Source organism: Polistes canadensis, unplaced genomic scaffold (genome assembly GCF_001313835.1).
Source record: "Polistes canadensis isolate GaletaPanama2010 unplaced genomic scaffold, ASM131383v1 scaffold_114, whole genome shotgun sequence".
NCBI classification, from domain to species: domain Eukaryota; kingdom Metazoa; phylum Arthropoda; class Insecta; order Hymenoptera; family Vespidae; genus Polistes; species Polistes canadensis.
In genome coordinates, this window is record NW_014569661.1 from 174,422 (window position 1) to 186,516 (window position 12,095).

General features: G+C 29.6%; 1 protein-coding gene across 1 annotated transcript in view; it reads right to left on the reverse strand.

The window, feature by feature from the left end:
- LOC106787752 overlaps window positions 1–10,711 on the reverse strand; it is a gene marked incomplete in the record, with an annotated part of 66,805 nt that extends 56,094 nt beyond the window's left edge. Inside the window, 1 exon segment of the mRNA XM_014750383.1 lies at window positions 10,391–10,711.
- Window positions 10,712–12,095: the final 1,384 nt, after the last annotated feature.

Consider the following 12,095-nt stretch of genomic DNA (forward strand, 5'->3'; position numbering starts at 1 on the left):
TATATATATATATATATACATAATAAAAGAATGACGGTAGGATATATGCATAAATATTCTATGTAATATTTATTTATCTATTCTTTATCTTTTTTTTTTTTCTCAACGTCGACCTCTTTTTATTTTTCTAAACAAAAAGAAAGAAAGAAAGAAAGGATGAAATTTATATAGGTATGTAGTATAATGCAACGTTTATCAAAGGGTATCTCAGAATTCACTGTTTTAAAGCAATTCGATCAATGCAACTCTCCTTTTTCTATTGGGCCTTTCTCTCCAACGATTTAAATCGATTCCCTTTTTTAAATCAATTTAAATCCAAATTGAGTTTCGATAGACGAGCTATCAGCTTCTTACTCTGTCTCTCTTTCTCTCTTTTTTTTATTTTAAACATACGTATAGATAACACACATACACATACACATACACAGATGTTATTTTAAATAATCATTAATTAACAATATAAATATATTAAAATAGACAAAAGTACAAGACTTTGTATAATTATATATTTAGTTACGTAAGTATAATTACTTTTACGATACTTAGTTACGTGGTATACAAAAGTACAGTGTAATTATACTTATAATTATACAAGACTGTATATAATTATACTATAGCAATGCATTTTTAATGGTGTAACAAACTGAAACGAGACGTTTTGGTAAATTTTTATTATGATATTTTTAATATTTCAAAAGCAAATAAGAGAAATATAAATAAGAAATAAATAAGAGAATAATAAGCAAATGGAAGAAAATATGGTTGATAAAATGTGAATGGATTAGAAACTAACGCTCCCAAGTGAATCCCGACAACTTTCTTCTTTTTTTTTTTTTTTTCTTTTTTTTTACACAAAATTACTTCCCAACAGTATCATAATAATGATACTAATAATAATAAAAATGATAATGCGGATAATAAGTAGAGAGAAAGAAAATGTGAAAATAGGGGTAATTAACGTGATTAGCTAAATACAAAAATGAAACATAGTGTGAATGTGTTTAAAGGAGAAGGTAATTTTCTTCTTTCTTCTTCTTCCTCTTCTTCTTCTTCTAAATGCTTAAATATATACATATATATAGAAACGTGCGAAATTGGAGTTTTGCCAGAACAGCCGATATTCCAGAACACTGAACTTTGTTTATTTTTCGTGAAGGCGCGTGTCTTATAAGATATAAATATTTACGATTTCGTAGCTCGACTTGGAGAAGCCTTAGGGTAAAATATAAAATAGATTTCTTATACTCACTCTCACTTTCTCTCACTTTTGTTGTGATTCAAAGCAAAGTATCTACAAAGAACCATGCATTCCTATCAACATACTCACGTATTTTTATTCTTTCAAAATGAGGTACTTTCAATTCGAACGATTTCACGTCTTTTAGAATCTGCTCGTGAAACAAATTGAAGGACAAAAAAAATAATTGAGAAAAAGAAAAAAAGAAAAAACATTTATTTCTCTTCCAATCGCGACAAAGATTTCCCTAGACGAGCACTATCGAAAGTCAATTAATTCTATGTCGCCTTCAATCGTTACACTATGGTCCCCTTACAAGTAGACTACGCTTCGGCTAACCACGATTCGGTACGAGAAGATTTTCCAATAATTCCGATATCTTCCAGAGAAAATCCTATTGGAATCGAGAATCCCTCATGGATTTCGCGCAAAATGGTGTGTGGCCAAGGAAAAAGAAAGAAAGAAAGAAAGAAAAAAAAAAAAAAAAAGAAAAATAAAAAGAAAAAGAAATATTAAGTAATCGTACTATTACCTATCTATTACTACTACTACTACTACTACTACTATTATAACATGATCTTTATAATATCAGTTTTCAATTAATCTAATTACATTTCTCAATCAAATTTATTTTATTTTAATCCCATATAAATATATAATATAAATACATATTCTCCGATCGAGAGAAATATTCGTCAAGCGAAGGGGTTTCAAGTTTATTTTAATCATTTTATGCGATCGAATTTTTCTTAATAAAGTTTATTCCTTTGTCAAAGAATTATTATACGCGAACGGAAGCGAAAAAGAAAACAAGAGAGACAAAATAGATAGAAGGACAATTTCTTTACCTTGATCAATGATGTGAAATTACCATGCAAATTTGCTTGATCTTGTTCTACACACTTTCCTTCTCTTTCTCTCTTTCACCTCGTTTTTCTCTTAAATATACTTGTTCGACGATTACACACACACACACACACACAAAAGGGAACTTTCATTATTTAGAAAAAGATTTACACATAAAAACGATGACAGGATAGACCTTGATAACTGATGCTCATCGTTGCGACTTAATTCGCAATTTTTTTATCGATATTTGTTAACAACCACTCACCCTCCCCCCCCCGCTCCACCTCACCCCACCACCATCCATACCTTTTCTCTTTATTTTATCTTACATGCGCGTATATACGAAGATTATCTGTCTTGTAATAATAATATACACATAGAAATCCCCACTGTATACGGTCGTATTATTTAACAGGCTAAGATTCACGGCCCAGTGCCACCGTTTCCAAAAATACATCGACCAATGCTTTTGTGTACGTTCGCGAACACGTACGCGATCATCGTACGAGCGAAAAATTTATTTATTGTMCCTGCCATGTCTTTCGTTAACTTCTTCATAGTCATTGTTTGCATCATCATCATCATCATCATAATCATCATCATCATAATAATAATTGTTTTCTTGGCTTTCGTTAAAAGACGATAATATTTTACCGTTTGATTAATGATCGTAAGTTATGTTCTTCATTTTATCACTGACAAGTATCTCCCTGTTCACCCTCTATAATCTCAAATGACTCAAAATGTTACAAAATGATACATCAATATTTTATAATATTCTTCTTGACCCTTCTTTGCATGATGATGGAAATTTCAATCATAATATTTAGTCAAGAAAAAAAGGTACTCAAAACCCTTGTACTGTATATTTGTTGTTGCTGGCAACTTTTTAAGCGACTATTACGTACAACAAAACGCAGTTGTCAAAAAATAGCATTAGGATTTTTTTAAATATTTTTCCTTTAATCTAGAGCATTAATTACATCACCCTGATTTATTTTAAAAGAAAAGAAAAAATCATGCAAAGAAGGGTTAAATGTTTATATATTTATATCTAATTAAATTGAAATTGGTTTTCTGCATACATATATATATATTGTTGTTATAATCTCGTTGGTAATCGATAAGATTCTTTATAACAATTATTAATTCTAATTTGAAGTAAATCTAGTATCTTTGAAAATTGTTTTGATTCATTTCTAATATATATTTAAAGTTTTATATTTATCGGTTTCAGGTTACACGCATTTTTTTAATAATCTTAAAAAATATTTAAGACACAGAGGTATGATTTATTTTCTAATAAAAAATTTTAAAAAGATAGAAGAAAAAAAATGTAAAAAATAAAGAGAGAGAGAGAGAGAAAAGGTGAAAAAGAGCACACAGTTCTCGAAGTAGCAATCTCTTGTTGACATTTAATTCAGGCTTCTTTCCCCTACCACTTTTCCCAAAAAACACAGAAAGAGAAAGAGAGAGAGAGAAAGAGAAGAATGAGAAGTTTCAATTTCATTCGATCAACGTCAGAGAGTGTATTCGCTAAATTAAAGGTGGTGGAGACACCGCAATAGTGAGCCAAACGAGACGGTGGTATACACTTTGTAACTCGTTCATTAACGTGCAAATAATTCAGTACAATCCGAGATCTAACGAGGATTAAATCTAGCAAAAAGAGATAGAGAGAGAGAGAGAGAGAGAGAGAGAGAGAGAGAGAGATAGATAGAGAGAAAATCATTTGGCCAAGAGAATCGTATCACGTTCTTAACAATCCCTTTCTACGAAAATTAGTCGAACTCAACGTGGTTATTATTATTTTAATGATCATGATTAAACATTACTCAAATTTAATAATTTTCATTAATTTTCGTACATTTCTTTTTCCGTACATCAATCTTACACGAAATGTTTGATCTGATTAATTTCTGATTTTCATTTTGTTTTTCTTTCTTTTTTTAAAATATCACTTTTAATAATAAAAATAATAATCGTTGTGTGATACGCGCGCGTCGACTTTTAAAACATGACAAATCATAGAAACAATTTGATTATACATTTCTGAAATAGATACTGAACGCGTTAATCTTCGTGTATACAAATTTCTGTCTAGCGACAAGAAGAAGAAGAAAAATAAAAAATAGTAGAATAGTAACAAGAGAATGACTTTTAAAAAATTGTCGGAAAGAGAAAAAAAGAAATAGAAAAAGAGAGAAAGACAAAAAAAAAAAAAAACACCAAACGTCAGTGGGCAGATGTTCGATGCTTTTTCAAATTCATTCGTTATTCTTATTTTTATCCGATAATCATTGGCCCACAGCGGAAACTCGAAAGTTTACCGTTCTAAAACCTGTCACGTTTTATTTTCCTTGTACGCTTGTAATCGATCACGAAATAGGATTATAAAGGCGTTTATTTGTAGCCGAACGATCGAGATGTTGGTTTTTACTAAAATTCATATTGTTCTGTTTTCGTAAATTGTCTAATTTGACCTTAACTGTCCGATCGATTGTCTTTCGTATAAATTGGTACTAATAAACACACACACACACGCATATATATATGTATGATTAGTATGTGTAATTAAACAGATCTGACAATTATTATAGCAATGGACTAATGTAAGTAAAAAAAAAAATTTGTTAAATTAATATTATATGATTTATTTAATAACATAAAATAAATATTATACAAAATAAAACATAGACTCAATTTTCCGAATTCCTAACTTACAATTAGTCTATTATTAAAATTATTGGCACATATGTATATCTATATGCATATATGCATAGCTATAACGTAATTAAGTGTCCTTGTATATGGTATACTATTCGAATTAGTTAGCACACACACACACACACACGTAGAACAATTTGTGATCACCCTTATTAGAGCATTTACGAAAATGACTTTTCCCTATGTAGTTGTTGACTATCTAATAAGGAAGCTTAAATTATTCCAAGTGAAATATAACAGAGACGAAATAATTGTAAGAATTTACAGGTATACTAGAGAGATTATAATAATAATAAGAGAAACGATAGAGAGAGAGAGAGAGAGAGAAATAGAAGAAAAGAGGAAGGAGAAAGTATAACAGTATAAATTAAATGTGGTGGATTTATTGAAACAAGACACGCAAACTAAGGGATTTTCTGAGAAACATTAACGTTAGCCTACCCTGTGCTTTAACATTTTGTATATTTATTTTCCTCCATATATCTTTCGTGTGTGTTTCTTCGATAGATGTAATACATATATACATAAAATATATATATATATATATACATATATTTATATTAGTTAGATTTATTCGAGAAGACCGTCTTTAAATGTTTTCATAAGAAAAAAAAAGAAAAAAAACGAAATGAACGATACGATCGAACTCGATTTAGTTTCTATCGTTGTATTAGAGATTGCCTCTTCGACAAACAAATTTTCTTGTGCATGCGGAAAACGATAAACGTTTAATATAAGAGAAATGCTATCATTTTATAAGAAGAAGTTATTATATCTGGCAATTCTCTCTTTCTATCTTGCCTATATTATACATATAAACACAAATCCATGCACATACATACATACATACATACATACGTATATTTCGTTTGTCTCTAATGCGAAAACCCTGCTCTCGGAAACCGTATTATTAGCCGCGGCGTTTGACCTGCCTTCTTTAAAGCTTACAAATTTATACCTCTCTGCGAACGATTACAAAGCAACGAAGCTACTTTTTAAATTCATTCTTTTGTTAAAATAAACAAAACAACAAAATAAATAATAAATAAAATAAAATGGGATTAAACAAACAACGTGAAGAGCTAATGACGAAGTTAAAAAACTAGGCTACGTTTGTTCTATTTTTCCTTTCTTTCTTTTTTTTGTTTTTTTTTTGATACAATATACATATGGTAATGCGTATCCGTTGTTTACTTAAGTTCATCTTACTTTTTTTTCGCTCTTGATTTAATATATCATTTGTTGAGAGAAACAAATTTAATTTATATTATATTTTATATATTTCACATGTAAGACTCATTGTCAGGGTCTTGTTATTAAATTTTAGAAGCCATTTGCATCAAAGTGTAATGAGATTTCAAGGAAAAAATATTTGACTTACCGGTGAGGATTCATAATCGTCTTGTTGAGAAAAAGAAAGAAGAAGAGAGTGACAGAGAGAAAGAGAGAGAAAATGAAGGTTAACTACGATCTAAGAAACTATTCTGCCAATGACGTGCAATTTGGCTTCCTTATTAATCATTTTTTCTTTACACTATTATACAGCTCGAATTGAATACAATAGCTTTTGAAACTATAGACAATAACACACACACACACACACATAGTAGGAAATTGATAGACATTAATTTTGTTAAAAACTGTTTTTAGTAAAGAAATATTCGTTTTCCGTTAAAAACTATTCATCAAAATATATAACGGTCCTGTAACAGTTATTTTTCGATTCAATAGAGAAGAGAATTGCAACCGGTATGGAATCGAAAAATAGCAGCTATAGAACGAATATATTATAGAACCAATAAAATATTGAATTCGAGAGAATCGAAAATGAAATTCATATGAAAAACGATATATTCATATAAAAGTTATAACACAACCTTTTTCAAATTTCATAATTACAATATTATAAAACCCCGAAACTGATATCCTAATTCTTTTCAATCCCTGTATAAAATGTATTACTTATTGTAAGATTTATAAAAATATTTGGAAATTTTGTATAAAAAATAACAAATAATTGTGTATGTATAAAATGGCATAAAAATGAAAAGGAAAAAAAAGAAACGAAAATACGGTTACACACAAGTGTATAAATTATATATCAAATTTACATGGGTGTTATAGAGAGTTAAACAAGAAAGGGTAGCCATTGAGATTACTTATTTTCCTTCATTTTCTCTTTTCTTTATCTATTTCCTCTACTTTAGCTCTTTCTTTCTTGCTTTCTTTTCTTTTCTTTTCTTTTCTTTTAGTACAATCGTATAAGGAAATAAAAATGTAACGCAACGAAGTGAGACTCGTCGAAGGAACGAGGCCATGGCTTTTCCATGAATTGCCTTGGGAAACGAATGCAATTGGATGAAAGTCGACTGACTGCTCTGTAACCGCCATTTTCGTTGCACAAAGGTAACCGTTTTGCATAGGGATTCAACCTATAGACGTAAAAACGTGAAATTTCTTATTCTTCTTTACTTTTTCCTATTCATTTCTTTTTCTATCTTTCTTTCTTTCTTTCTCTCTCACTCTCTCTTTCTCTATTTCTTTTTTTCTCGTTATAATAAACAAATTTCTGAACAATTTGTATCATATTATAATAGAAATGCATTGTATTTCTTCTACAGAATTATATATATATATATATATAATATTATTTTATGAATCCTTTTTTTTTATAATATAAAAACATTATATTATATAAAATATCTTCTGAAAAATATTGATCTCTATTTTTACGATATTAACTTTTAATCATTATAAACAAATTTGTTTCCCTTGTATTTATAACATTCGAAACACATATATTTTCTTCTACGATCGCGCAAAATCTCGTTTAATAAATCTTTTATCATCATATTTAATGAAACATTTTTCTCTCTGCCGAAAAATAACGAGTCATAAATCACATTTTATAAATCATGAAAAACAAAAATCATGAATGTCTACTACTATAGGCTTTCGTATAAAATAGTATAAAAAATATAAGGGATGAGAAATACATAGGAGAAAAGTAGTTGAAGGCTTTTCGAAAGTGCAACGGCCGAATCGTTTTTACGAGGGATATAGAAAATGTCTGAAATGGAATCCGATAGTGGTCCATCGAGCCGCGAGAGATCCATTTTGATGGTTTCTTTTTTATCGAAACTAAAAGCGATAGGCTTTAACCATACCTTTCCATATTTCCCACCCCGCCCCCTCCCCTCCCATCTCACCTTCGTTTAGATAAAAGAAAAAGAAGAAAAAGAAAATAAAAGTGCTTTCGCGTTCATCTCTTACAAGAAATAAAATAAAAAGAAAATAATCCTAGATTTTGTGAGATCATATATATATATATATTTTTTTTTATTATTATTACATTACCAGCAGATTGTGTAACGGCGTACACATTTTTAAAAATAATATTTACTTNAAAAAAACGGAAATATTGTATGGTGTAATAATACATCGATTTAATTTTCCTTCCCAAATATTTTTCTTATAAAAATAACACGCGACCAACCATAGACAAAGATCTAATCTTTTCTTTTATGGATTCTAGACAAGTACTAGCCTAAGAGAACATTAAATATTCGGTGTGAATTTATTTATAAGTCTAACTATATATAACATCTAATAGTATATGCGTATATGTGCATGCGTATGTCTTCTATGTGTATATGTCAGTCCATTAAGAAGAGATGGAAAGGCTGATAGGTTGTGGCAAGCCTCACTAAAGGCAAAAGAAATAAAGACGGAAGAGGAAGAGAAGAAGAAGAAGAAGAAGAAAAAGAAAAAGAGAAAAGAAAAATAGAGAAATAGGAAGAGAGGGAAAGAGAAAATGTCGAGAAGGATAAATAAAGCGTAAAGTAAAAGTGTTATATGTATATACTACGTACTCAAGTATATACTTACATATTTAGGTATGTGTGCTTGCAAGAAGGGTCGTATTAAAATTCGCTTCATCGACTATTTCTTACCCTTTTTCCTCAACCCTTTTTATCTATTTCTATTTCTTTTTTGTCCTTCCTTTCAATCTTTTTATTTCACTCTTGGCATAAAGAAAAAGAAAGTCAATAAAAATGTATCTCGCGTACACATTCTATGATATAATATTATAGACGCGTAGAAAGAGTGATGCACACCGTTACGTGTGCACTGCACTCGTTGGTCTTCCAACTTCGTGCCACTTCGAAATATTAGTTTATACGATTACTTCTCGGTACGCTGCGTATAACCTACAACTCTCAAATTCTATATTTCCCTTCTCATCCCCTTCCCCTTCCCAACCTCCCTACACCCCTGTCCATTTCCTTTCATTTGCTTTCTTTCATTGTCTTTTTCTTTCTTTTTTAAATAGGACACATTTTTATTGTAACGCAAACTCGCGAATTTGCCTAATATTTTATAATCAAATTATGTGTGTAAAATTGTACTTTTAAATTGGGACAGTTTTTCTGTTACACCGTCTTTCTTTTTATTCTTTTTGTTTTTTTTTTTAATTTTTTCTTTTTCCTTTTTTTTTTTCTTTTTTTTTTCTTCTTCTTCTTCTATCTATCTATTCATTGCAATACAACCGCAATGTCATTTAAAATGTCGATAATAATAATCGGATATTGTACGCATATTTGAAGTCATTCAAAGGAGATAATGGTCGTTAAAATTTAACAATTCATAGGATAATCGATTGGTTCACGAGCAATTTGTTATTATTTATTAATGAAATGCATCGGGCCTTCACGATAAAATTATCGTACGAAGCATCCTTTTCTCGATCGTATCTAACTATTTATGTGAAAAATTCATATGGAAGCAACAATGTGGATGGGGGCGGTGTCCTCGACGATTAGTAAAACATCGGTTGTTTCATTAAAAAAAAAAAAAAAAAAAAAAAAAGGAAAAAAAAAAGGAAAAGAAAAGGGAACGATGAAAAAAATAAGATTGAAAGAGAGATAAGAAATTACGATGATCTACATAGATAAAATACGTTTCTTCGGACACTGACAAATGACCAATTTTTGCGCGTATCGCTCTCACCTATACTCGTCGTAGTCTTAAAGTGAAAAATATCGAGCATCCACCCTCTTCTTTTATTTTTTTTTTTTTTAGCCAGAAAAATGTCGCTTGCTTTCTTTAATAGGTAACCACGAAGAAAAACTATATCGATTTATTTGAAAAAACTGATAATACTTCTTTTTTTCATCTCTTTCATATACGCTTAGTTGAAAAAAAAAAAAAAAAAAGGGGGATGGAATTTTCGATTGTATTTTTCTTTCGATAACTCGGTCATCGATCGATAACGCGTTTAATCGGTATTAGATATTCTCTGAAATTATTTTTAATACTATTCCCCCGAATCTCTGTCTCGTATTTTCAATAATCGATAAGTAACTATCGGTTTTTCTCTTTATCTTTATCTCTCTCTATCTCTCTCTCTCTCTTTTTATATATCGTATTAATTAGAATTAAATTTAAGTACGTTTTCAATTGAATTATTCAAGATAATAATCATTAAACACATCGAACATTTATATACGAACACACAAACCACCAATACAGACATCAATCTCTATCTATATATCTTTTTATCTCGTTTAAACTCACCGGTCAACGTCCGACGTTCTCCTCCTCTTCTTCTTCTTCTGCTTCCTCTTCGTTATGGATACGAGTGTCCTCTTCAAAGCGACGATCGAACTTCTTCTTCCTCTTTCTCTTCTTCTTATTCTTCTTCTTTACGATTTTTATCTAACTTTTTTTTTGTTTCTAAACTTCTTCTACTTCTTAATAATATGTTCATTCAAATGAAAATCGTTAAATAATTAACGATAATTCACGTATCGTGAACAATATTGTTCTTTATAGAGTTTGTAATTTTCTTTATGTATATAAAAAAAAAAAAAAAAAAAAAAAAAAAAAAAAAAAAAAAGCCTAAATATATATATTCTCTTTGAAGTTCTTTCTTGATATTATTTTCAAATCGATCTCTCCTTCTTTCTTCCCTTTTTTCTTTTCTATCTATCTATCTTTCAGTTCGTATTGTTTTTTTTGTTGTTTTTAATTTCGTTTATTTTTTTATTTTTTTTTTTTTTCCTAATTGCAAGAGAAAAATAACGAGGACCGGTGCAAGAAGGGATTCACGCACCCACGTACTATACACGTACACACGTACGAATGAACGCACGCACGCACGCATGCAGGGGGAAATAAACGTAAGTACGTACACATCCCCATACGACGAACGTCCTCGCGCCACGAAGGCCCGCGCAGCACTGACTCTTTCTACTGGCTCTCCTCAACATGCTGGCACGCGAGACGAAGATAGTAGTGCTCGTTGTAGGTTCTAAAGAGAAACCGTCTGCTGCTGCTGCTACTAGGGTGGGTGGAATTTAACCTGACAATTGTATTCTATTATATTCGAGATAATAATAATTATAATAATAATAATTATTATTATTTTATTTTGTCACACACAAATTTATATCGTTTTTTATATTTTAAATTATCGATTAATAATCATTGAAATTATTCTCACATTTGTTATCTTACGACAACGAATTCTTTTTTTTCTTTTTTTTATCAATTTTGAACAAGGAAAAAGAATAACGACTGTGGCCGAAGATTAAAATAAAAAATCGAAGTTATATATATAGTTGAGATTCGAAATGTATAAACGAAAATATAACGAGAAATTAAAAATAGTCATTTTACAGCACAAGCAGTTTTAAAAAGAATAAACAAAAATTTAAAAATAAATTGAATTCAGAGTTTAGATAGTTATATATTCGGGGATCAAATCTTTTAATTTAATGTTATTTGTTTTTTCTTCCACGTATTTTTCTATCATGTTTCTACGTTGATAGGTTCTGATCGAGTTTAATTATAAATACATCGTCCCACTTTTCTATAGGAATTATTACGTAGAATGTGAAGTTTAAAATAAAGAAAATTTCAAATGATCCAATGATATACTTTCCTGAGAATCTAATATTCTTGATTTTATTATTCGTAATTTCTTTTAAAAAACTTATTTCAAAGTATTAATTCAGTAATAATGTACCGTTTGTAATTACATATATATATATTATCTCTAGTACATGAATCGTACAATATATATATATGTATATGTGAGTCCTTTGCCCTAACCGACCGACTTTCCCTTATTGCGACCTCCCCTTATTGAAACATTGCATTAATAAAATACATTATTGCTGTAAGAGGAACGCGAAATCTTAAGTTTATCGTTCAAATACCATATATTCTAGGGTTTACTTTACAAGAATATATTTCTAACATAATATGAACTTATTTG